Source organism: Phalacrocorax carbo, chromosome 1, assembly GCF_963921805.1.
Source record: "Phalacrocorax carbo chromosome 1, bPhaCar2.1, whole genome shotgun sequence".
Taxonomy (NCBI): Eukaryota; Metazoa; Chordata; class Aves; order Suliformes; family Phalacrocoracidae; genus Phalacrocorax; species Phalacrocorax carbo.
In genome coordinates this window covers 153,701,140-153,727,923 of record NC_087513.1, presented here as the reverse complement: position 1 = coordinate 153,727,923, position 26,784 = coordinate 153,701,140, and the positions used below count along the sequence as shown (strand labels likewise).

Sequence of the window (26,784 nt, the reverse complement as noted above, 5' to 3'; positions counted from 1 at the left end):
TTGCCAGTTCCCCTAGGGCTGCTTTTTTCTCTCAGGAATAAACGTATTACATGTTATAGGGCCCAGATCCTTAATAACTATAATTAGCAATTCTTTAATTTGAAAGTAAAATCATATTTATAAATATCCAGCTTGCATAGGACAAGGCTGATGCTGAAGTCACACAAGAGTCATACTATTAACTAATATAACGTTACAATGATGTCACCACAGACCTCGAGAGCATATTTGTATGTTTGCAAGTAAACAAAACATCCAAATAGAACTCCTGTAAGATTTAAGGTTGCAAAAGCAGCCGTTCCAGGACTTACATTAACTTTGTTTTGCTAGTAAAATAACGTGGCCTTCTTTTATGGTGCACTGCATTTTCTGGTCTATATTAAAAGCATCTTTTTGTCAGTTCTCTGATTAAGAGAACTGTACTATAAACTGCAGAGTTTATATTTTGTATGTTATAGTTCTCAATAATGTAAAATCATAATAGGTTGATAGTGTCACTGCAGTTCAACTACAAAACAAACAACAAAAAAACCCCACCACAATATAAATAGAAGATAAATAGAATAGTATAAATAAAAAATACTTGAAAATGCTCTATTTTGTTAAGGAAAAAATTCCTTTTTGATAATTAAACCTAAATATGACATTCTTACTAGTTTTTCGTTTAAAAGAAGAGGAGGTTTGGACCAAAACACGGGTTCTAAGTTCAAACATCTGCATGCTGAGTTTTCTATTCATACATGCATGTACTGCAAATGTGCACACAGTAAGATTGAAGGAAACATTCTGACGTGCAACCTCTGCATAAAAGCTCCAGCTAGCAAACACAGCCTTGGTTTTCAAGGCAATTGGATTGATTTAGATCTAGTAAAGGCCAGTCCAGGAGTGACTAGGCTTTATAACTAACCTACGTTTTGCTGCGGAACTGTAAAAATAATGTGGAAAACATAGTTTTAAATGGGAAAAGTGGGCATACACATAGGTAATGGGGTAATCCTCGATCTGGAGACAAAAACTTTCTTTTGTTATAAATTAAGAACAAACAAAACGAAACGTTATTGCTACCATATGTTGATGAGGTTAACTACAATGATCACCTTTACTGTGACAGGCATAATCAAGATGTCATCATATGTTGATAAGTTAAAAAAAGAGTAGGAATCTTTGTAAAGTACCTCTATCTGTGGGCCTGAAGAAACTAAGGAATAAGAGGATTAGAGAAAACAAGCAATGTGTTGAAGGAGATGTTGGTAGCAAAGCAGGGTGAGGGCATTGAGTCCTCAGGTGTCCTGACTGAAGGATATGCAAGAACAGAGAGCAATCATTTAAAATTACTATCATTTTTTTACATTTGTTTAGTTATCTTAATCTACAAGTGTACTAAAAGGTACATTCATAAATATGTGTATAAGGTACTGCTTTTACTATAGTGGTAGTATAGTATGTAGTATAGTACTGTTATTATATTATATATGATATTTTATATATTATATAATATGTTATATATTCTATTATATATTATATGTTATATTATATGCTGTTGTTGTTGTTGCTGCTGTTATTACTACTACTACTACTACTACTACTACTACTACTACTACTACTACTACTACTACTACTATAGTATTATGCTGGAAAAAAAAAAAACAAATAATTTGATTAGCCCCTACACCGTGGTGGTAGCAATTTTTATATGTGGTATCAGTATGTCTGGGTTACACTAGAGAAAGGAGAGATATCATTCCTGTGAAGAGTTATACCTTTAACAGACTTTCAAAATCAGAGCTCATTGTGCTCCTCAAGGGCACACGTGGAGCCCTGAGCAGCTTGATTTTAGCTACTAAAACAAGCAAGTCTCATGCAGGCACTGTTTCTTCAAGGGATCAGCAAACAACAACAACAAAAAAAAAACAGTCTATATCTGTGACCTGCATTAAGCAGGAGGCCAGAACATATGATTTTGCTAACTCCTTAAAGCCTTAACTAACGTGGATGTGAATGTAGTAGGAATATTTTGACCAAGGGCTTTAGAGCAAACCTCTAGTTCAAATGTACTTAAATGTATGTGTATCACTGAAGTACGCCATGTCAGCTGTCACTCCTGCTTGAGGAGGGAGCTGCTTGGAGTCCTGAGTCTCTCTGGAAACTTTTGGTGCCAGATATGCAGATTATGGCTTTGGAGAAGATGCAACAGCAATGGCTTTTTGCTGAATACAATAGAGTTCTTAACTCCTATGTGTGCTCCCCAGTGTGTGCCTGAGCCAAGGCTACAGCAGGCTCTGGCACGATCTCAGTATTCAGAAATGGGGAAAAAGAGGGAAAAGAATGGAGTACTGATGGGTAGGAGAGCTTGTGAGGTAGTCAAATAAATGGTGCTGAGGTGTTAGCTTTTATGAGCAGTATGGAGTTCATTACTAGGGGGCTGACGTCTTAGCTGTAGAGGTGGGCAGGTACAGAGAAGGTAAATGACCCAAGACCAAAGATCTGGTTGTGGGTGAGAGTCTATAAAAGAGGGATGATGATCAGAGACTTAGTGGAAACCCAGGTGTGCACGCAGCCTATGCAAAGAGATGAGGCTGCTACGGTGATCAGATACGTTCCCCTAGCTCTCGACAACGGCATATTCTCCAGCAGCCATTCTCAAAAACAGTGCTTGCCCCATGCTGCTCCTGACGGCAACTGACCCTGCTGGCATGCCAGTCATGAGGCTTGCCCAGACTATGGTAGTCAGGACTGCATCATGCAGTGTTTAGTAACTTCTCTCTTGTAGTTTATTAACAGTAATCTGGGACCTCTGATGTGTACTCTAGCCCACCAATACATGTGAGTACAATAGTTGAGGTACATCATCTTTCAGCTATAATTATTTTACTTTCAAGACTTAAATGATCATATTCCTTTGTGGCTCTTGAGCCTCAGCACAGCTGGAGTTGGCATTGCTGCAGTTGCCTACTATGGTTTGCCATGGTTCAGTTTCCTGCTCAGCTCTGCTCCCTAGTGAAAGGACTTGATGCAATATGGGTTGCCTATCAGTCATGGGCCACACCTCTGGACTCTGCCATTTCTCGCTCAGCTGTTCTGGGAGGGTGGGTAGCCAGGTGTACTCGGAAGCAGAGATCATTCTTTCTGTGCAAACAAACCCGCAGGAGTAAACACCATATCCTTGGCTCATGGTGCCTGTGAGTCACTCTTTGTTGATGGGTGGTGGTTTCAAGTGTGGGATTGTAGCAAGAAAACTGCTTTGTCTTTGCTTTGCTTTTATTCCATGAAAAGAATATAACTACCATACTTAGTATTCTCAAAGCTCTGTACAAGCTAATCCTTGCAAAATTCCCATGAGGTAGGCGAGTATAATTAACGCTATTTCAAAAGATGTGGAAGCCAGGACATAAAAGGATAAGTCATTTGCCCAGGTCCTAAAGCTAAGTCAGGATCTGAATCCAGAAAAAGTATCTTATGCTGGACAAATTGGTAATGGACTAGACAAACTTCTTCTTAAGCCCTTTCTCAATTAGCCATTTAAAATCAAGTAAGATGGTTAAAATAGCAGTTGTACAGGTTGTGGGTCCAACTGAAGCTCCAAATACAAAAGCAGTGCCTGCCCTCACATTAGAGGATATTTGAGCCCAGAGCATAGAGGACAGTACAGCTCAGTTTTATGCCTTGCTCTGATTTTATGGTAAGATGTTGTTAAAATTTAGTGAGGACCTAATGTAAGGGAACTGCATCAAACAGCTTACAGTTTTTTCTTTCTGCCCCTGCAGCAGTTGTCACCCTGGTTCCCACCCACCACCATCATCCGTCACTTCTTTCCTCAGGTTTCCTGTATCGTCCTTCCCTGTTATTTGCTCCACCATTAAAATCTCTCTCAGCTACTTACCTTTTCCCTTCCCCAAGAAACCCTTTCTTGACATCACCCACCTCCTTTAAGCCACTTAACCAACCTCACAGGTGCCTATTTCCCCCTCTCACCCTGTACCCATTCAGGAAGCATCCAGCTTCTTCCCTACATGAGGTATCACTGAGATCTCCCAGCCTTACTGCTCACTCTGCAAGCACCTGAGAGTACACAGATATGCTCTGCCGACCCCATGGTCCAGGCCGTTCTGGTCATTTGCCTGCTTGTCAGCATGCCTTTCCACTTGTATTCCTACAAATACGGTCAGATTATCCAGAGAAAGAAGGGGAAAGGGACGGTTAATTTTGTCCGAAATTGTTATAAACGCAGAAGAGGGAGTTGGGAAATGCAAAGCAGGTGATACTGCATCCTGGGAAAAAGTGTGGTGGCTTTGGTTTTGCCAAGAGAAAGGCAAGAGAGGTTAGCCAAAAGAAAAACTTGGCCATCTTGACCCATTTTTTAATTAAAGCTGATAATATCTTTCTCTGCAGCGTGACTCTGCAGATGTATGTCATTCCATTTTAGAACCAGAGGAGATCATTTTGTCCTTACAACTATTTTGTGCAAGTTTGTTTTTATATTTAATGCCAAAGCAGATTCATTTAAATTTACTATTTACCTGCACATTAATCTTGACAAACTGTAATACATAGGGGGCAAAAGAAACACCAAAAAAAGGTTAAAAGCCATGTTAAAATTACACAGAAATTCACTGAATGCTTTGGAGCCTTTCCCTTCTGTTGTACACTTAAGAACGACCACTTCATTTTTTAGAGGGCCAAAATACGTAATATATGAGATAACTTTACAAAAACATGTACATATCTGTATGCATGCATGATTGTGTATCTGCATCTGTATGTGTGTATTTCTCTGTGTGTGTGTGTGTATAGATTTTGATAGGCATGACATTTGTGGAAATTATCCTGTTTCCAAAGTCTACATTGTTAGTATTGAATAATTCATTCTAGAAACCTCTCCTTCACAAAAAGTGAAGTAATTTATCTTTCAGTAGAGTCTTTTCAGCTTTCTCATTTAATTATGAAAGCTGAAACCTCTCGCTTTGCAGATATTATCCTGGCAAGAATATCTGTTCACTAGTTCCCAGGCAAACACCCTATGCCTGAATCAACAAACAGGTTTGGAAGGGATGACTGCTAAGGAGAGGCAGATATATACTTTGACAGCTGAGTTACTGGTTTATACCTAGCTGAGTTTGTTAGCCACTGAACGACATACCATATTGCCAAAGCAGCAGTTTTCATTGGCACTAAATATAATTTTTTCTTTTAAATTGTTAAGAAAAAACAAGATCTTGAACTCCGTCATATTTTATACTATTTCAAGGAAACAGTTCTAATGATCTCAGCTTTTATTCTTTTCCATGTTTTCTCTCTCTTCCAGTAATCTCTTAATTAATGGTTTATTTGGCTTGCTTTGCAAGGCCTTTGCAAATGGAAAACCAAACAGGTTAAAGAAAATACTTCTGAGAAGTTATAATTCAGCAGAAACTAACTTCACGACTCCATCTGTGAACTGCTTCTCAGAAAAGAAACAAACTCACATTCTGAATGTGAAAAATCCCAAACTTCAGCTATTTGCACCTGGACCTAAATTAACGAGAACTGCTCTAGGAAGAGACCTAGGTATGGCTATGAATCGGTCACTGGACACCTCTTTAACATATCAATCAAAAAAAGCAAACACACAGCTGAGCTGCAGAATCCCTTTCACTGAAACGGTTGTAAATACCACCTCATGCATCAGGGGGATGCCCGGGCCTAGGGTACCTGTGGTAGCAGGAACATGCAGCACTGAGAGACAGAAGATGGTTGGACACAGGCAGGGCACCCGACAGCTGCTGCGTTAGGTGACCTGCCTACAGCCCATTGGTGCTTCAGTAACCTGAGAAATAGCAGCAGCTCCCCTTTGAAGGGATCAGCCTGAAAGGAGGAAGAAAGGAAAAAAGGCAGGGGAGATAAAATGCGCAACAGAGAAAAGCAGAAAGATCAGGGAACTATGGAGATGAGCTGGCCATGAGAGAGTAGAAGGGAGCTGAGAGTAAGGGAGAATGCTTTCATTTACATAATTAACACTCAGAAAGGTTTAAAAAAAAAAAAAGTGACCAGCCAAGATTCAAGGAATTATTTTAAATCCACCATCATATTTAGGTGATTCAAATAAATCAAAGTTTCTTGCTCTCATTTCCAGATTGCTCCCTGGAAATGCAGGCTGATCTGTTCAGAGGGCTTGTTTTTATTCTCCAGATATCAAATCTGTAGTAAACAGAAAAACCTTTTGCATAGTAAGGGCTATTTAATTGCAACGTATCAGTAAGAGATAAGCACCTACACAGAGATTACCAAGCTCAAAACACTGTGGAAGCATTAACTAATTATGTTAAGTATTACTACCTCCATTTTGCCCATGAGGACATTGGGCAGAGAGAGGAAATACCACACCCAAGATGACAAAGTTCGAAAGGTTCATAAGCCTTTTGACCCTACTACCTCTGCGTTTTACAGATCTGTTTACTAAAAATACGGAACATTTTTGTTTATGAAAGATGGGGATTAATAATTTACCTGGGACATTAGGCCCTTTGTACCTGCTGTACAGTAGCATGCGTTGGAAGTGTTTGAACTTTTTACAGAGGACTGACAAAGTTTAAATTGGCATGCCATGCCTCAGGCCACGCTGGAGCCATGTATGACCTCCAACTGGTAAATGCACATACTCTTGAGGGTACTTGCAGGGGGATGTTAAAGACAGAGGGCAATCCTTGGTTAAAGTGTGTTTGCTGTCCCATGTAGCAATGCTGATTGCATGCTAAGCAGTGGTGATTGCATGCTAAGTCACCTGCTGATCCATACTTGTGAGGTTTAGCTGCACCTGCCCTGTGGGTAAAGAGGGTTATGAGCTTAAACATGCAGCATCCTTCTGCTTTCTTCTTACATCTTTTTACTGAAATACATACAGATACCAAAAACTATTTCTAGTTATCTGTGTTAAAAGCGCGCTTGCATTGTGCATCAATTATATTAAAGCAAACTGCTTTATTTCTCTACCACAGGCTTTTCTGTCAATAAGTTGTAGCTTAGATCAAAAGAACAGGGTTGCCTTCTGTTTTCTGATTCACCTATTTTGTTTAGGCATTTGCTTTCCTGAAGTCTTAAAGGACTTCAATAGGGTGAATTGTCTGTGTATTATTCACTCTTCAAGATGCCAATATATTCTAGTCAAACAAGGACTTTAAGTGTGTGCATATATATATATGTTTGTGTGTGTGTGCGCGTGTGTATATGTTCCAAACAATATTGTTTTGACGACTGTCTAGCAAGTGACTCCAAAGAGAACATTTTTATTATGGAAAGAAAAACTCAAGCATTTTCTTCATCATCTGCTTATCTCATAATATTAAAAGCTGGATTTCTCTAGATGTTTAGCTGCTTTTCTTCAGAAATTCCAGTTTCCTACAACCTGGAATTTGCCTCCTCACCTGAACTCAGCTGCTCCAAATCTGTCTGTTTGAAATCACTCTAAAGTCCTAGGTGCTTTCCAAAATCAATAACTTTTAATAGACCTTCTCGCATATTCTAGGCTATGTTCCTTGACCTCTAAAAACCAAAGAACAGATACTACAGTCATCTATTATTATATTGCATGCAGGCATTGTCATCAGGCTCACTCTTTCTCTATCCTCTACGCATTTTTTTTTGTCTGTGTGCTTGTTTTTTCTCTAAGAGTTAGAAACATAAAGATGAATGCTAACCTGCTGTGTTCTAGCTGTTAGTAATCCAGCACTGACAGGTTGCTGGATCTATTTTGTGATGAGTCCAATAGTATGATGGTGATATTTTATCAGTCATGATAATTCACATCATTATTTATGCATCACAAAATGCTTTTGCAAGGATCTTTCTTAACATCATACCTCTTAGCCATATAACTTAGGTAATGGAATTTCTGAAAACAATGCCATGTTTAATCTATGAAGAAGCAGCAGCCCCACATGAATCACGGCATCATGACCACCATCTCATGTTTTGTATACATACACACACACACACACATATTTAACACATGTATATATAAATAAGCTTCTTGACAGCATATGTGCTTCTCAAAGTCCCAGCTACTGGAATCAAAGGACTACACGGGCATTTCAGCTTTCATTTCTGAACAGAGTTGTAAAGGCAGACACCATGACCAAAACATTTCCTATGAATTTTAGAATCCCCAAACCAACACAAAATAAAATCAAATAGAATCTCTGAGTTCTTTCCTTGTTTAGTCTCCCAGTACATGAACCAGTCACATGATTTGGAGACCTGACTTAAGATTATGGCATGTTTAGGGACAGATACGCAGTGGTGGAACTACTGCTACGCCTGAAGTTAAGTATACTTTAGTGTTTTTTAGGTTTATGTCTCTACACATATCTGTACATGGTAAACTGTACTTGGGAATGAGCAGCTGCACTGCACTCTGGCTATCCTCAGGGAAATAACTTCATTTTCCCTTCTACATCTATTTTTTTCATATATAGACAGCCAGCTTCAATATACTGGAAGGAAAGCCTGGGTTTTCTTACTGTCACAAGGATGAAGAGCCAGAGGAAATCTTGAAAAACAAGGCTTTTTTTCACTAACCGTGTTGGGAAGAGGGAAGGAGGCAGTGAGTGCTAGTGATGCTGCTGACAGCCATGCCATACAGCAGCAACTACTGTGCTGCACATCCTGTTCTCAGTGTCAGCAGCAACAAAATAAGACTCTCAGATGGGCAGAGGAGGGGACAAGTAGTTAAGGGTAAAACAAATGTTTCTTATCTCCATCAGAATAGGCAGGCTTGAATACAATTGGAATTTGCTTTCCTGAACAAGCATATGCCTCTGACAGAAGCACAGATGGGAAATGAGGAGGGGTTTTTTTATTACCTGCTACTCACTACTCTGTACAAGGACAGCCCAGATGTGACCAGCCAAGACATGGATAGAGGAGTATGTGACTCATCAGTAATGATACTAAATGTGTTAGAGGGAAGCAAGGCATCTCAGCTTATTGGATTTCCTCAGCAAATCTGGGCTTGCGATTTAACACCACTGTTAATGGTTGCATCAAGTGGGGAACTTTAGACATCTGCATTGTCAACTTCTGTACCTGAGCACTGGGTCTGGCTGAGATGGAGTTTTCCTTATAGCAGCCCTCATAGTGCTGTGCTTTGTACTGGTAGCTAGAAAGGTGTTGATAACACACCAGAGTTTTGGCTACTGCTGAGCAGCGCTCACACAGCATCAGGCTGTCTGTCCAACATTCTCCCCTCAGCAGTAGGCTGAGGATGGGCAAGATCTTGGGACAGCAGGACAGCTGACCCAAACTGACCAAAGGCATATTCTGTACCATACGATACCCACTCAGCAACGAAAGCTAAGAGAAGGGGGTGGAGGGGTCAACATTCATTATTTACAATATTTGTCTTCCGGAGCAACCCCTACAACTACTGAAGCTCTGCTTCTCTGGAAGTGGCTGGACATCGCCTGCTGATGGGAAGTAGGGAATGAAATCTTGGTTTTCCTTTTGCTTTTGCTTCCTCGCACAGCCTTTCCTTTTGCTTTCATTAATCTGCCTTTATCTTGACCCACGAGGGGTTTTTCCCACCTCATTTTGTCCCCCTCCCTGACCTGAAGGGAGTGACAAGGTGTCTTGGTGGCACCTGGCATCCAGCCAGGGTCAACCCACCACACTGAGATAGACAATGTAAGTTCCCCTTCTATGCAGTGAATTGTGTGGACATCCCTAGGCCACAGTTTCTCTCACCAGATACTGATGTTTACCTCTGGTTGGATGAGTTGCACCCAAAATGCCCTTTTACTGTCTAATACTTATTTAGACAAGGTACCTCAAAGCTGAGGGGTAATTTATAGGCACAGAAGCTCAAGACACATGGAAGGTGGGGTGAAAAGGGTGCTTCACTGGAGAGGGAACCAAACCAAAAGGTGATGCTGGTGTCCCACCCCACCCTCCTGTTAGTCTGTGTGCACTCTGTGTGCACAGACCATGAAGCCACCTAGGCATCCTCTACTGCATACTGGAAAGAGGTCCTAGTAGGCAGTATAAGGAAGAAGGTGGGAAGAAAAGCCAGTGTCTCCCAGGCTCTAAAATGTCTCAGCTATGACCTTGAAGATGCACATGAGATGATACCTAACCTTTAGTAATGGCTTCTCTGCAGCAATATTTGTCTGATGGGTCTCAATATTTCATCCCACAGAGTAAACAGTAAGTTTGTGACTATAACCTATGAGCATGTTGTAACTTGCAGTGGGATGCTGGAGCTCAGAGCAGACCAACCTCATATGCAAGTAAAGCTGATACTGTGCATTAGGAAATGATAGACACTGGCTAGTAGAAAGAAGGTTAGGAGGCTGGCTCCCATGGGAGGTTCTCAATCCTTGTATGCCCGCACATCCACACAAAGGGCCCCGTCACTAAAAAATCAGACTATTACTGATTACAAACCAGGGACTCGTAAGTGGAACTGGCTGAATACTGAGGTAAATGTTTGTTCTCAGTTTGTGATCAGATAAAAAAAGGAGTGCAAAATTGCTACCTGAATCTTGATTAAAAAGTCAAATAATGTCTACACTAAGATGGTTGTGGTACGTGACTGCTTATGATGATAAACTGGTGCAGTTGCCTGAACATTTTAGTTTTACAGATGATTTCACTGGAAATAATGGAAGTGTATTCATGTTCATAATACTTTTCCACTATATTTGATTTTTTAGATCTAATTCATAGTGGCAGGAAATATGCCTAATAAAAAATACAAGCATGTAATTAACGTTTCACTTATTATAAAGTGAAATTCATTGAAGTCATGCTATTTTTTCCATCAGATACCCCTAATTACTTAATACTCTGTATTACAAAAGTGATACCCACCCCCATTATCAGGTTTTTGCTCATGATATGCCACTAAATATAAAAATAAGTAAACCTCAGCTCTTCAGTGTATATGAGAAGTGAGTAAACTCTGTAACACCCAGGCTTAGAAGTCACTCACTTTTTAATGAGCTGTGTACATGATGGAGGAATGCTGTCTGAAAACAATGACATTCTTAAGCCTTGACAACAGTATATTGACGTTCTGTACTAGATACACACGCTGGTTGTTGTAAATGATAGTCTTCTATCACCCTGGAAGCAAGTGGTCTTGAATCCAGGGCATTTATATGGAAAATGTGTTAGCTTTTAGTTTTTCCACCTGCATATGTAGACATTTTAGTGGGCTTGCACTGATCTTTCCTCAAATGTTTCCCTTCCACAATCAGCTGTAGACTAACCTGTAGACTGAGACTCAAGAAACTGATCTGAGCGTAATAAAGGGAAAATATGGTGTTACAGAAAAGCATTAATGGAGCTGTATCAAAAGCATGCAAGCAATGGATCAATGCCAAAAGAACAATTGGCTCCTAATTTTGAGTTTTCAGCTCAAGGAGATTGGATGAAAGTTCATTTTAGGTGTTTCCCAAAAAGTCAGTATTTTTTTGAAATACTCGAAACATCTCAAATATACCATAAATCCTGTTCTGCATCCTAGCAATCCACTTCATTTTTTACATAATTATTTTCTGTTCTGAAGTAAGGTGGTTCAGGAGGAGAAGGGAAAGCAGAAATTAATCAAGATTTAGATGATTCTAGAGAATACTAGTGTCCTTGCACATGAATGTAAAAAATGGAGAAATGCAATGAATAAGCCATATTGAGTCTCTGAATGGTGCACATGTTGCAGTTACAGCTAGATTCTTTTCACCTGAATTATTCACATAATTTAGCTCATTTGAAATGGTCAGTTTTCATATGAAGATTATCAATGTCAAATGTCCTTTTGATTTCAGGCAGATTTGGCCCAGACAATTAGGTTTTCAATGCTAAGCCATCCATTACTGGTCATTTTTCAGAGAACAAGCTGCACTCCAGCAGCTACACAGGTTTAAAACATAAAACGAAAACCCCTCCTTCAAGACTTTTCAATGTATCTTTCAGCTCTTGTGCTGAACGTTCCCAACCCCTTGTGTAACAGAGGATCTCAAGTGAGGAGAAGGCTAGAAACAAATGCAATTAGCATTTGCTATTCAGATGGAAGTGTAGTTAAGTGAATGCAGCTTGTGGATGCTGAATTCCTGAGGAGTGGCAGAGAGAGCACAGGCCTCTTTGAGGCCACAGAAGGAAATTAATTCATCTGCTTTATTTAAGGGTACTTGCAAATGAAAGAAAAAAATTTCCACATAGCAGGCCACCACAGCCCAGCAAAACAAGAAGTCCTAAATGTACTACGAAAGCCCAGATAAATACCAGCCACAAGAAATGGAGCATTACTGAAAAATACACGAGACGTATTATCCTGATGCAGGTATTCTTGTGTTCCCAGATGTCTGCTGCATACGATAGATACAAAATATGTGTCTCTATTTCCATGAACCCACTCGTAAAGGTTTTTGCTTGGCTGATTTTTCAAGTTAATGGTAGTCAAGGCACTTGGGAGAAAGATTTATGTCAGTGATACACAGGTTCAGCAAATTGTCAAAGAGTTCTGCTGTGCAATTAATCATCTTTTCTCCATTACAATTTGTAAGTGCCAAGCATATACACAGAACCATTTCTATAATATAGATATCACAGGTATGTAAGTACTATATGAATCAGCTATAAAAAAAAAAAAAAGAGTGCTTGCTACCACATGGATTTGTAAATCTTTCTCTGCATAAGACACCCCTCCAAAAATTGTGGAGGCTGTCGCATTTAACTGTCATCATTTTTATGACAGTACTTTAAGCAGATCTGCATCTCAGTTATATCTGTGCTCCCCATGCTCCTTCTTCTGGAATTATGTGCACTAGGTTTTTTGATTTTTTCCAGAGGGAAGCTATTTCTAGTTAAAAAAAAAAAAAAAAAAAAAAAAAAGGAAGAAAGAAAGAAAACCACTCAAGAAAAGGGATCATCTAAGGGTACTGGCTTGTTGCTGACTGGTTGACTGGTTGTTTATTTTTCTAAAAGTGGGATTTATGAAAGAATCTACATATACTAAGAGATTGATGGTGCCTATCAGGCCATTAAGAGTGGCTCCACTGAATCTTCTCCTGTTCGCCCAGCCAGCATGCTATCTCCCAGGGTCAAGTAAGGAGACAGAAGGTTGTCTTCTTTTCTCTGTGCTAGAGCTGCTGCATTAGCAGCAGCAGCCCTGAAAGATGCCTTGATTCAGAATGAGCTGAGGGCTACCTTTTTCAGTGGTTTCTGTGAGATACTTTAGCGAATAAAACTTATTCTTTGAGAACCAAAAGAAGCTTTACTCCTTTTCAGGGAGAGGTAGTCTTGCAGTCCAAGCCCCAAAACTAGAGCTCTGAGTGATGTAGATTTAGATTCCTACATCATCCTGATTAAGCAACCTGCCTGCCTCTGTTTCCCCCTCTTTTAAATATACTCAAAGTCAAGCTCCTTATTGCTCTATTTCAGTGTAAGCTCAGAACACAGCTTCTCATACAGTGTATTAATAAGTAATTAAAACTGCAGACAGGACATCGCAACAGTCACAGAGGAATTCCAGGGGAAGCAGGCTCACCTCCAAAGGCATCGGTGCTATGAGTGCTCACATCTTCCTCCTTCTGAACATTTTCCCTCTTCAGGCGATTCTGTGAGAATTATGTTAATTTTAAAAGTCACACCCTCAATAATGTATTACAACTCTTATGTCCAATTTCTTTTTGGAACTCAGGAATACAAAATATCCAGATTACTACTGTTTATTGCCCCAATAACTTTTGGAAGTTAGTTTTACAATGTGTATACTACAGCATTCCACACAGATCAAAGCAAACAAACTGCTCTAATTGGGTTTCAAGATCAAATACACCAAGCTTTACATTCTCTGAGCTACATGTGGCTTAAATTATATATATTGTACAATTTTGGACTGCATATTTCATGCTGTACAGTAAATGGAGCACATGTGGTTTGGAATGTGTCTACTAAACGCATTAGGCCTCACACTAACCAACAGGATCACCTAAATGCACTGACAAGAGCCTAATAAAAGTTGATTGTGATCCAGATTCAGACCTGATGTGGACAGATACCAATTCATTGACTTCAGTGGGGTCTGTGGGTGCTAAAAGTGAGGCTGAACCTTTTATGTGAGGCTTCAAACACACGTAAAAAAAGGATCAGCACAGAGCAAATTCTTGCCTCTCAACAATTACTCTGGATTTACGTGAGCAGAACAGGTATCAGAATATGTGCACGCATATATATTTAGGTTGCAGATTTCCACTCCTTCTGGCTTCAGCCTTTTTTTGTACAAGAAATAGTGTTCACACCTAGATATGAGTGGTGGTTTTTATATTACTGCCAATAAAATAAATATATTCAAACCTAGTTTCTAAAAACTATGAAAATTTCTGTGGATTTCAATTGATAAATAAAGAGAGAGACCAAAAATTATTCTATTGTGTTTCAGTGACATTTTTAAAACATATTTCAGGCAGATACAAAGAGATCACCTTAAAGGAGCTTGGGTACCAAAAGATGTTTGAACTACCTAAATTCATTCCCATTTTGATAGTTTTTTGTAGCTATTTGTACTCTTCAAGAAACATATCAATTTGCCCACAAAGTTGCAAAGTCATTTTCAAATACTCAAAATGAGTTATATTTCAAATATTACAGGAAATTTTTGATTAAGCACTAAAGTGCAGCAGAATGTAAAGCCTGGCATAGCCAGAATATATGAGTGCATTTAAGCAGCTTTCTCAATTTCCAGCACTTTTGGCACCAATAAACCTGAAGGCACACTTGCTAGAGAGCTGTCACTAACTTGTCTCACAGTAACAGCCTTCACAGATGACTATAGTGAAATCTTTGTCAAAGCTTCTACTGTCGCATGTTTCTTGATGCTGCACTGTTTGGAAAGCAGTGTAACAGAAACAGAAAGGCTTGGGATGTTTTTGAAGAGGGAATGCAGAGGGGATACACAGCTGTAACTGGACATCTGCTAGTGCAGCAGGGTAACATGAATGCAGGAGATGAGTACCTCATTTTACCATGGTATGTTATGCAGGAATTAACCATACAACCACCAATGTTAAAGGACAAAATAATATTCTAGGTCAAGCTATAAACTATTCTGCTACCATTAAAATTAAAAAGAAAAAAAGCCAGAAAAATGATGAAATCTTTCCTGGAAAGCCTATTTTTCATGTATTCTTGTGAAAGAACATGCTTCCTGTGAGCTATGAAAAAAACTGGCAAATACCAATTTTCCAGTACTTTCTGTGATTTGAGACGGATGAGGATATTATGTAGGAGGTTGGCGTGTTTGAAAGAAGTGCAGATATGTTCACCAGCAAACAGGCTTGATTTTTCAGTCAAGGCCATGACTCCCAATGTCTACTGATTTCAGTAGAGATGGAGGTGAAATATCTGAATATCTGAATATCCTGCAAACTGCTGAACCTTTTTGCACCCTTGGACCTGAACTGAGGGAGCACTTCAGCATTTCAGCAGAGCCCAAGGGATTTGCCTGGAGAGAAGGGATTTAAGCACCTGACCAACTCATGAATTAGGGCTGTGCTACGTTTCACTTAATACAGCCTGCTGATTGCTTCTCCCCACTATTGACAAGGCTCAGATAAATCATCCTTTCAAACCATGTGGACATGGAAGTGTCAATAATAGACTTCAGGCTGGAAAAATGAAATGGTAGTTGTCATCTGTGTCTATGTCCATGCCGCCAAATGAAAGAGGGGGCAATCCACAGCACTGAAATCAAATGGCATGGGCTGACTCATGCCCTCACTGCGTAAGGTTCTCGCTCTGCCTATCAGGCTGACCTCCTCCACACAGCACAGTAATTGGCCCAGCATCCCTTCTGGCTCCTGAGTGGTGTCCCTGGGACCCTAAGGCACGAATATTATTCTAAAAGTGTCTATTAATTCCAAGGTTTTTGAAATGGTGTGAGGGCTGTGTTGCAGCCTGCCAGGGTGAGTGAGACTCAGGGTAGGCGTTGCATGATCCAGGGCGCAACAGGAGGGCATATAGAGTTGTTCGAGACTTCTGCGATGGTGTCGAGGGACAGGCTGATTCACAATGCTTTTTTTGAGCAACCCTTGGAACGCAGTGACTATTGTTTTGGGAGAGCTAGCTGGAATGGCCCAAACCAGACCAGAGGGTGAGCTGACAATTAAGCCATCTGGACACTCAAAAGGCCTGTGATGCAGCACACTGCTTAGCCTGCTTTTATTCAGTAAATTTACTTTGTTCAGTAAAGAAAGATATGTAGTAGGGAACAATATACCAAATATCATTTAATGACTATGATGTTAAATGAGGAGGGCAGAAGGGCTATTCGGTGGCAGGCAGGTGGAAGTGTTTGGAATCCACATCCCAAGAATGAAGGCAGAAAGTTACGGCTAAATGATGCAGCCTTTTTTTCTGATGCATGCTCACCAGAGATTTATTCTGTCTCTGGAAACACTTATGTTAATGCATTCTTCTGTAATTGATTTTTGTATATATTTTCCATATTTTCTCCCCTATTTTATTTTGTTACCAAAGGTTACTTACATGGAAACAGAAATATTTTGAGGGGTTTTATATAAGTTTTTCTGCTCTTCCTGCATCAGTTTTTTGCTTAAGCTCAAACTCTTTGGCTATCCAAGCTGGATTGCTTCTGAGACAAGAGCATTCCTCACAGACAACTGTCCAGCAAAAAACAAGGTGACTCGGCTGTGACAGGGATGTTTATGGAGGAGACAACAACATCAATCGCATATCAGCTTGGCTTTTCCTGCACATGTCTGAAGCCTTATTGCTCAAAGGGCATTGACGTTCAGGAGAATTTGTCCAACCAATTTCAATAGATATGGACTTACCAGGTGGTGCAAGACAGGTTTGGGAGTCCCCTGTTTCTGCTCCCTTCTGCTGCAGCTGGAGAGACGCCAAAGCAATACACGGTCAGGTGGGGGACGTGGGGGAAAGGAGAGAAGGAGAGAGAAAGAGACAATCTCCATGTATATCCGTGTGTATCTCATTGTATTCTCCACATAAGGAATTTTGTATCCTAATAACAGGCTTTTCCAGCCTCGCTCCCTTGCTCATGTAGAACTACATGTGCCACTCATTTCTCTTGTCCCTTAGCAAAAGACAAGAGAAATGGTAATGCTCTTTTCCTGATACCCTCTTCTTGGCTTGTATTGTATTGCAACTCTATCTTAATATATGTATTTCATTTTCTTTGCTCTTTTCTAAAGTGAAGATTGAAAGCAGTAAGTGTACTAGGTCAAACATAGTTGGGAGCAAACAGCAGTACAGATACGGGTGGCGTCCGGAAATGCTGCAGGAGTCATACTCAGACCACCTACCTACCTTATGTGTCAACACTACTGCAGCATATAAATTCAAGACAGCAGTGTTCAGTTCCTACAGCCTGCTATCCAGAGCTGCCTGCTGTAGGTCGCTCTTGTATATAATCCAAGGCTAGGCTTAATACAGCTAGGTTTCATACAGCCCTCTGAATTTTTACTGGTGTTGAATTTGTGTTCACTTGTATACAAGATAAAACAGACTAAGCCTTCCTTTCTTTCCTTCAGTTTCTCTTTTCGTTTTATTGCTTTATTTCTTCTGACAGTGAAGAAATGGAAAACACCTTTACCTTGGTTTGTTGCACAGAAAACTAAGAGATGATCAGTTTTCTTTTTTTTCTTTCTTTTTTTTTTTTATTTGGTGTGTGTTAGCTAAAGTTTAGGGTTAAGTGAATCTTTAACTTTTTTAACAGTAATTTTTCAATTGATCCACTTGGGTTTACTTCAAGAGGTTTACTGGTTCAGTTTTAGAAGTGTGACCATGTCTACCAGTAGTTTATTTTAGGAACTCTAAAGCACATGTCTCTTGAGTGAATCCTACCTTTGCAGTCAAATGGCTTAAAAAGCTTAATTTTAGTTGTCTAAAAGCTAGGCATTTAACCTAAGCTCCCTTTACAGTCAATGAAAAGAAATAAGCATGTCCAAGAGACAATTCACATCTCTGTGCCGATTACAGAAATAGAAGAGTCTCTACTAGACTATAAACCAAGTTTTTAGTTGGCTAAAAGAGATCCCTCACTTCATAAAAATGAGGTAGTGCAGTCATTTTTGAGAATGAAGATTAGGAAAAAGGAGGTTGTTTTCTGAAGAAAAGCTTTGATTTAAACAGATGCACAGGATCTGACTGCAATGTTACCACTCATGCATACACATTTCGTTAGAAATAAGTCATTTTGTAGGACGAAAGAGTTTCAGGGAAGAGATATGTGCAAAAGGCCTATGAAGCTGTCTTGTATTCCTGAGATATTTGACTACACACAGAATAGTTTCTCCTGAAATATGACCCTTGTGTTCTATTTCCTCTCACAGTACAAGTACAAGTCCTAAAAGAGATCATGGCAGTTTGGAAGGCAGCAAGATTGACACGGATGTTTCATCCAGCAGTTATCCTGGGATTTGGAGGTCATGCCAGATGATCAGTTTTCTGTATGTGTCCCTACCAGAAACATTTAAGAATTGTTAAGGCAGCTCATTACCCCTATGAGCAGTGCAATCAGACGGAGGCTTTTCACAGAGTAAGTCTGTGCAGCAAGTACAGAGTTCATTTACTGTTATTATTTTCTTGCTGTCCATCTGGTTTTGGGCCTGCCTTCCTTGATACCCTTCCATCTCCAGTCTTGCCATAGATATTGGGTCCCTGACTGTAAAGCTTTTGTGCCTGGCCCTTGAACATTGTGGCAAGAAGATACCTCCATGCCACCTTCTAGCCCTTCCCATCTCGGTGCTATTTGTGCTGCATCTTTCATTGTGCAAAGAACTGTGAAGCTGAAATGAAAAATGGTGCTTCAGGAAACACCCAGCACCCAGAAACCTGACTATTTATTTATACTCAACTCAGGGTTAATTCTTGGACTATTCTTGCTTACCCCGCCGTCATGTCTTCTGACCTGAGAAGCCTTAAACATATTGAAGCATTATAAATCTTTCTTAAACCCAGGTCTATGCAACAGCAGCATAATCTGTTCTGAAAGTGCTATGGGATGTACCTCATTCACAATACTTTGCTTCACATACCATATTAAGCATAAATAAGGTGGCAGTGTCCTTAAATACCAGATAGTGAACATCCTAGAGTCAAATAAACAGAAATTGCCAAAAGAAATCATATAAATGGCACATGCTTTTGTATTTGAATGTTAATGATTTCCTTTCCAGTAGAGGAATTGATTCTGCAGATTTGATTTATTGTTAGCTCAGCTCAATAGCATTGATTTAGATATTGAGCATGATATGTGTCACTACAGTTATTGTTTCCCTGAAATAATTTGTTTTGATATATATACATTGATTGAATTTTTACTGTTTCAATAGCACCAGTCATTACGGTACTGGCATGACACTTGCAAGCACAATATACAGGTCTCTATTTCCTGAGCTGGTAGTTCTGTGTCATGGCAGTCAGCACCCACTTCTACACTGACTTATTATTTTTGAAAACCAAATGGAAATCATACATTCATTACCACCTGATACAGCCTGTTAATACAACCTGATAGAGCAGGGAAGACAACTTGACAGTCTCAAAAAGGAAAGTGTTCTCTCCCTTTTGCAGGACACACTGGGTAAATAATGCTTTAAAATCCCAGGTCTCCTCTGGTCTTCTGAAAGTGTCCCCCTCCCCAGCCTGAGTACTGCCAGGGGACCTGTCCCCTGGACCTGCACCTGTTGTTTATTCATGCCCCTTTGTCTTCTCAGGGACTGGGGAGGGAGGTGTGATTTTCACAAGCACTTTCATAGTGTTCTGGACAGTACCAACAACCAAACTCTCAACTTCGGTATCTTTTAATTGTCTTCTCATTATCTTATCTATGAAAGGAGAATACACAGCAGTTATACACACATTTTTGGCCCAACTGAGAGAGGTATTATCTTAATGGATTGCCAACTACTCTGTCTTTGAAAACTGGTATTGTTTCTAGGTAATCTAGAACTATTAGTTCTAACATTAAGGGCAACAAGGTTGTCCAGATATTCCTTGACTTGTGATTTCCTCACATGACCAGTTTTTGCAGCCACTTTCCTCACAGGGTGGGAAATCATCAGATACTTTCTCTTTCAAACAAGAAGTCTCTGAACCGATGATTTTTTATGCTACTCTGTGTATGGCTTTCTGGTAATTTGCTATGTCTTTGCCTTTTTTAAATTAAGAGTCTGCAGGGTTTGCTTGGCATTTGCTGGTTTCTGCTTTGCAAATTTCAGGTTTTATTCAAAATGGAGTCACCTCACCCTTGATGATGACAACCTGCCCTCATATTTGCTGCAAGCCGTTATTTGCCCTTGTTATCTGACTCTCTCTCTCTCTGTAGTTTTCAATAGCTGCACCTTAGCTGTTCTTAAGCACTTTCACTTTAAAGAATACAATCTTCACTGCAAATCTTCACTTCTACCTGTTCTGAGCAACATCGTGTCCATTTCTCACAGGGAATGCTTTGCTTTGATCTTCTTGCCAGTTCTAATGCTTTTAATTTGATCTCTAATTATTCCCTATAATAACTGTTTCAGTTCATGTGTCTCAGCTTTAATATAAGGGTGATTAAGCATCCAGTGATCCTGCTTGGCAGCCACCTTCTAGTAAAGAAACATACCATTCTCTGACAACATTCCTACAGGAGTCCAAGTGCTCTTAAATTTTCTAATGATTTTAGGAATATATACCCTTCTTCAGGTTCCCATGGTCTAAGGTATAGCTCACCAATGTGCTAAGCTCACCATAAATACCCATGTGAAATACTTCTGGGCTTTTTAATTGCACTTGCTCTGCGGTGCAACCACTTCCTGCATTTCTGAGTTGTTTTTAAACATTCAGGAATTATTGTGTAACACATAAGAGTGCTTGTTTAGAGAGAACTTTATATCCTGTTTCTCCCAACCTTTGATAGACTAAGATTGCAAAAGGATATGGCCCTCTCACCTAGCATGAAAAACTCTACTGACTATTGTAATACTATGAAACATTGAACCACATACATTGTTATAGATGGGAATACCATAAAGAATTTAATTAATTATAGCTTGCTAACTTTGTCAGTGCATGTTTCTAGTACTGTGGCTAACACTCTATTTTTGACATAGAATAAACAATTGTGAGTTACAAATGGGAATTGAATTTATGCAGCTGTTAAAAGGCACAGAACTGTAATTTAGAGACAAAACTGACTGTCCTTTTTCTTTCCTTTTTATCTGGAAAGTGGTTTCATCTTTCAAAAACAGGGTGAGGATTTCACCTTAAGGGTGTTTTCCCTTGCAAGTTTTACAAAAATATATTTTTTTTTAATTATAAATTAGAATCACATAGTCAATCAAATTTATTTATGCAAATCAGAGGTACCTTTATGCAGAGCTATGCCAAAGATATAGGTAAGGGTATTGATACACATATATGTATATCTTAAGAAATCATTTTGCCTTTATAATCATTGTAATGCAGATGTTGCTGGATTCCTATTAACTCTATACTCTTCATAAAAAAAATAATTTTTCCAAAAACTGAAAATCTATTTGTAAACATTTTAAAACATCATCAAAGGAAAAAGTTACACATTTTAACTTTAATACATTCTTCTTTTCTCCCAGCTCAGCTGCAACTTTTAATTCCCTCTGTTGATAAACCCTTTTGTCAAATATATCCGATGGGAATTTAAAACAGACACTTATTTCAATACAGGTTTATGAGGATGTGATAGGTCAAAGCAAATAGATTATAACAAGAAATAATATTGGATTAATGGCACCTGTTTTCATAGATGAATTCTATGTTTGCCTCTCAGGGATCAAGATAAATTAATCACCTCTTACATATTCTAGACATTTCTATTTGTTCTTTTCAAAGGAAGACAAGAGCCAACATTTGTCGATATTTAATTGTTTTGTTGTTGCTGGATTTTTCCCTCTGTGAGGACTGTACAGCAGGAGAGTTGTAAGTATGACAATAAGCACCTGCACCTGCTGCTTTACCAAACTCTTCATTACCGTTTACTCCTGGAGCCATGGGCAACAGACACTGTGCCCTCGGGGGGCTTCTGTCTGTCATCCCTCTCCAGAGCCAGGCGATTGTCCTGTAAGGTAGTGTACCCTTCCCCACACCCTGCTGCACTCAGGAGATCAGTCAGAAGCAACGGTGTTGGCTATGTGCTCTTGACTGAAAGACGTGGGGTGCTTTACAAGTTGCATCAAATCCTGACCCTCTTTTCTGATCCTCTGTCAGAGGCAAGCTACATCCCAAAGAAAAATACAGCTTTTAGTCTCTCGTCAATAAAAGCAAAACACTGAAACACAAAATCAGAGCCCGGTTCAGCAACTGGTGAAATACTGGAACACATACGTGCTTTTAAGAGCATTTAGATTATAATTGCCGTGCTACAAGGACAGTCTTTTTGTTTTGTGTTCGTATGGCTCTCAGCCCCACAAAGTCCTGGCCCATAATAGGAGCCTGTAGATGTACAGTCTGTTGTGACAGAAAGGTAACGGTTGTCTTAATGACAAGTGCCAGCATTGTCCCATTGACCTTTCTTAGAGCAAATAGGCAGATAAGAGGGTGGTGAAACACTGGCACAGGTTGCCCAGAGAGGTGGTAGATGCCCCATCCTTGGAAACATTCAAGGTCAGGCTGGACGGGGCTCTGAGCAACCTGGTCTGGTTGAAGCTGTCCCTGCTCACTGCAGGGGGGTTGGACTAGATGGCCTCTAAAGGTGCCTTCCAATCCAAAGCATTCTATGATTCTGTGATTCTGTGATAATATGCTGCTCCAGTCTTTTGGAAGGGATGGTGTCAAGGGGAGTCAGCACTTAGGAAAGGAAGTCCAAACTAGTCCATGAGGAAAGAGAGGTGCGTAAAAGGAGATGCACAGGCCAAATAAAAGAGCAGGTAAAGATCATATCTGGCCTTGATTTTAATAAGCCTATTCTACATGTACAAGCAGGTATTGATGACCAGAGAGTTAGCATGATACTGTAAAAGAGTGGCATGCATGTAAATGTTTCCAAAGAAGAACCCACAGACCTTGCAATGGCTGCTGCTTACAGGACTCCTCAGTAAATCTTTAAATTTCCCCTTTGCAGTAGCTGACTGGTAATGTTCTCATATCCATCTCTTTGATGAATGTCTGGATTTCCAAGAGCAAAATTCCACTTATTTGGGAACTTCCTGGTTGAGCAGAAAACTTTCAGACTGATCATGTTGGCATATGTCTATTATTTTGACTAATTTTTCTCTTTGTGATAATCCCTCTCCCACTCTTCTGCCTTCAGCTCTTTTACAAGCTTTGTAGAGAACATCTCTTCAGTGGAAGAGAAAGGAATTTCAGCTCGCTCTCATGGCTTTTGTGCTTCTGCAGTCTTTTTGTCCCAAACATTTGCACCTCACCTTTGCATTTAGGTTCCTGTTGCTAGTGTCATAGAGGAGCCTATTTGCCTATGTTCTATACTAATATGCAGGTTGATTTCCCGATCTTTTCATAACCTTCCATCTTTCCACATCACATTCAGGTTCCTTGCTTCTGTCTTTGAGGTCATATCAACCTGTCCTGTGGCAAGCCTGGTTTTACTTTTTTTCCTCTCTCTTTCCCACTATCTCACTTTCTCAGCCTCCTTTCAGTCTGCTTTTCAGCCTGTCCACGTTATTTTCTCGTGTGTTACAATTCAGCTGAATAGGAATTTTATCTTCCTATGGTTGTAAACTGCTCTTTACAGATGGAGATATAAGCAGTGTAAATATTTATTAATACTGGCTGTTACTTATTCATCACCTGCATGAGCAAAGTCTTTGGCATTAGCAATACCAGTAGGTCCTGTTCCTCTTACAAGCTACAGATAAAACTAGCTCATGATCAAAATTTTTATTCTACAAGTCTTGAAAATTTTAACTTCTGATTTCATCCTAAAATGCCATGTTACCTTTTGACACTAGCTTTGCAAAGTTCAAACCACAATTGCATTCATATGCAACCTGACTCAAATTTCACTTATGACTATTTTTGTGTTCTAAATTCACGCAAAGAATGTGGCTTTTCTGAGCAACCCAGCAACCAACATCTTTCAAGTGATCCCTAACTGCTGTTCAAGTAAAAATTCCCAAATCCTTTTTTACAGTATCTGACTAATGTCAATGCGTTAAATTCAAAGGAGATAGGTATGAGAAACAGCTATATAATTTAAAAAGATGATAATTTGTTTACAATGATTGGTTTTTGAAAAGGAGTTTTTTCCAAGACTGCACCAGTCTGTCAGAGAAAAATTAATATGTAGACATTTTCTAGTAATAATATTTGTTTACCTTTGCATATATGTGTATAAACAGACATGTCTGGGATAAGCTTACAGTGTGCCTGCAAGGCTTATTCTGAAATATATGGAACCAGTCTGGGATTGCTTAACAGCAAGAGGAATAATCTTGCAGCTAAAATGACATCTCTAGCATTTCACTAGCTATCTTTCTAAATCTGTATTTGTTTGATACCTATGCCCTCTTGAAACTGGCAGAGAGCTTTCTGAGTGGGCATAGTGCCACCCCAACAGATGGTTATAGGCGAAGGCATGCCAGAGAACCAGTATGTGCATCACGTTTGAGTATTAAGTGATGGATTTCCATCCAAGAATGTCAAAACAGCAGTCAATGCAGAACATCTGAGCCTATGGTTAAGGGGATATGCTGACTATTCCTGGTCAGAGCTGGATTAACTTTCAAGTTTTGTTGTTTTTTTTTTTAATAAAAAGAGAGAAAACCTTCTCCAGCTGTGAGATTTTGGCACTAATAAGAGCAGAAAGAAAGAAGGAATAGAAAGTATTTAATGAAATGCCCACCTTTAACAGCTCCCTACACATCAGCACCTGAAATCTCTCCAAGTAAGTAAAAATAGGCTTCCATGGCATGGCTCAGTTACCTGACTGACTGCAGAAATTAGACCTGCAGATTAAACATCATGGTAGCCCATGTCTGCTTTCTGTTAAACACAGCCCAGTCCTCTTCAGGGTATGTCACACATCATGTCAATTCAAATTGGCACATACTGGTGAATAATACTGTGTTCGTGCCAGGAGGGTTTGGTGCATCTATAACTGACAACACTCTTTGCACTGGGAAAATTAAAATACTAATGTAAAATGATTAATTCTAAATTTCGTATTCTACATCTTTCGGTTAATTTCTTATACTGATCTACAGTAGGAGTAAAGCCCTGAAAGAAAAGAAAGGAACATATTGAGTAGTTTCAGTTGGGTCAGGATTGATATTTATTTTCAGAAAATAAAGACATTGCTAATAATCAAGTTGTATGGTCCTAAGGATTATATTGTGAAGGTTAAAGCTGATGCTGTTTGGGGAAAGAAATATGAAGAGAGAACCTGAAAACAACATGGTTTTTTGGAATTTATTTTAAAGTGAAATCAAATTTGTGGATAAGAGAAGGCACTGGGTACCAGGATGAGAAGAAGCTGCCATGAACTACTATGAAGACCTACAGCCACTGGGGAACAGGGACAACTGTGCACCCTTTTAAGCTACAAACCCTGTATCTCACCTCATTCTGGCTTGCCTGGTGTCTCTGATATTTTAGGCTATATTTATACAGGAATATCATGCTGATCTGTTTATTTCAATCTAGTTGTGGCAACTCAACTCTAATAAACTGTTCATTTCACTTTGCTGTCTAACTTGATCTAATTTCCTTGTAAATCACAGTGTCAATGAAGCTTTGTGATTATGCTTCTTAATTGCAAGACTTTTGCTAAAAAAACCCAATGAAACTATTTGGTTCTGCCAAAAATCACTGTCCTGATTTTTCTTGCCATTAGCTGTAGCATAGGTGCCTAAAATCATACAAAATCTGAGGCAGAAATTTAGGCTAACAGACTGCCTGATTGCCATTATTTTTGCCAATATCATTTCTGAACTACTAAAGCTTAGTGGAAAACAACATTCTGCTGAATGTCATCATCAGCATAATCATTGTTAAGAAGTTGATGAAGCATTTATGTCTGCTGAGAGCAGAAATTTTTGCTAACAAAAAGCAGAGGTAACGTATTGCTTTCTCAATTCTAGCCTAAACAATTAAACAAGAAAAGGATTCAAGGTTTGAAGCATAGGAGGACTATGGAAAAGAAACATAAAAGAGTACTTGCAAACTCCTGTATGTAATATATCTTTCCCACTACCCATAGGGTTAATATTTGGGTTTGATACATAAATAGACATCCCATAGGACAATTCAGTAAGGTGTGATCTCTGTACCGTGCAGCTTAAGGGAAAATTAACATTAGGATTTCTCCCATGCAAGAAAAGGTGCTCCAAACCAACTGTTTACCTAAGTCTCTTCTGACTCCAGAGTGATGCAGGCATTTTTCACCTTTTCCAAATTCACTGGAAGAGTTCTCCTTCACAACTCTGCTTTTACAGTTGTCTGCAAATATGCCCACCTGAGTTCCTAAAACAGCCCTTCAGCTGCTTGTCTTACATCCCTCCTTCTCGACTCTACAGTTTATGATGGGTTTAGGTGCTCTCTACATGATGACTCTGATCTACATGATGCACTGATTGAGGAATGGCAAGTAAAATGGCAAGGAAATTGGAAAACAAGCATCCATTCTAACCTCTGTTCCTAGGAAACATTTGCAGTACAGTTGAAAGATGCGTTTACAGATAGACATGAAAGTAGTTAACACAGGTACCGGCTTCATCCCAGCAGTAACTGTAGGAAGGAGAATGACTTTTAGCCAAGGTGCAGATGAGATTTTCAGATGAGCTCTGTCCTGATGCACAG

General features: G+C 39.5%; 1 long non-coding RNA gene across 2 annotated transcripts; it reads left to right on the top strand.

Moving 5' to 3' along the window:
* Positions 1-6,532: 6,532 nt before the first annotated feature.
* On the top strand, positions 6,533-25,672 carry LOC135311298 (uncharacterized). Of its 2 annotated transcripts, none has more exons than XR_010371027.1 (3): positions 6,533-6,621; positions 18,342-18,547; positions 25,407-25,672. It is a non-coding gene; the product is annotated as an uncharacterized LOC135311298 (long non-coding RNA). The 2 variants fall into 2 exon arrangements; XR_010371028.1 differs by lacking the exon at positions 6,533-6,621 and adding an exon at positions 16,823-16,909.
* Positions 25,673-26,784: the final 1,112 nt, after the last annotated feature.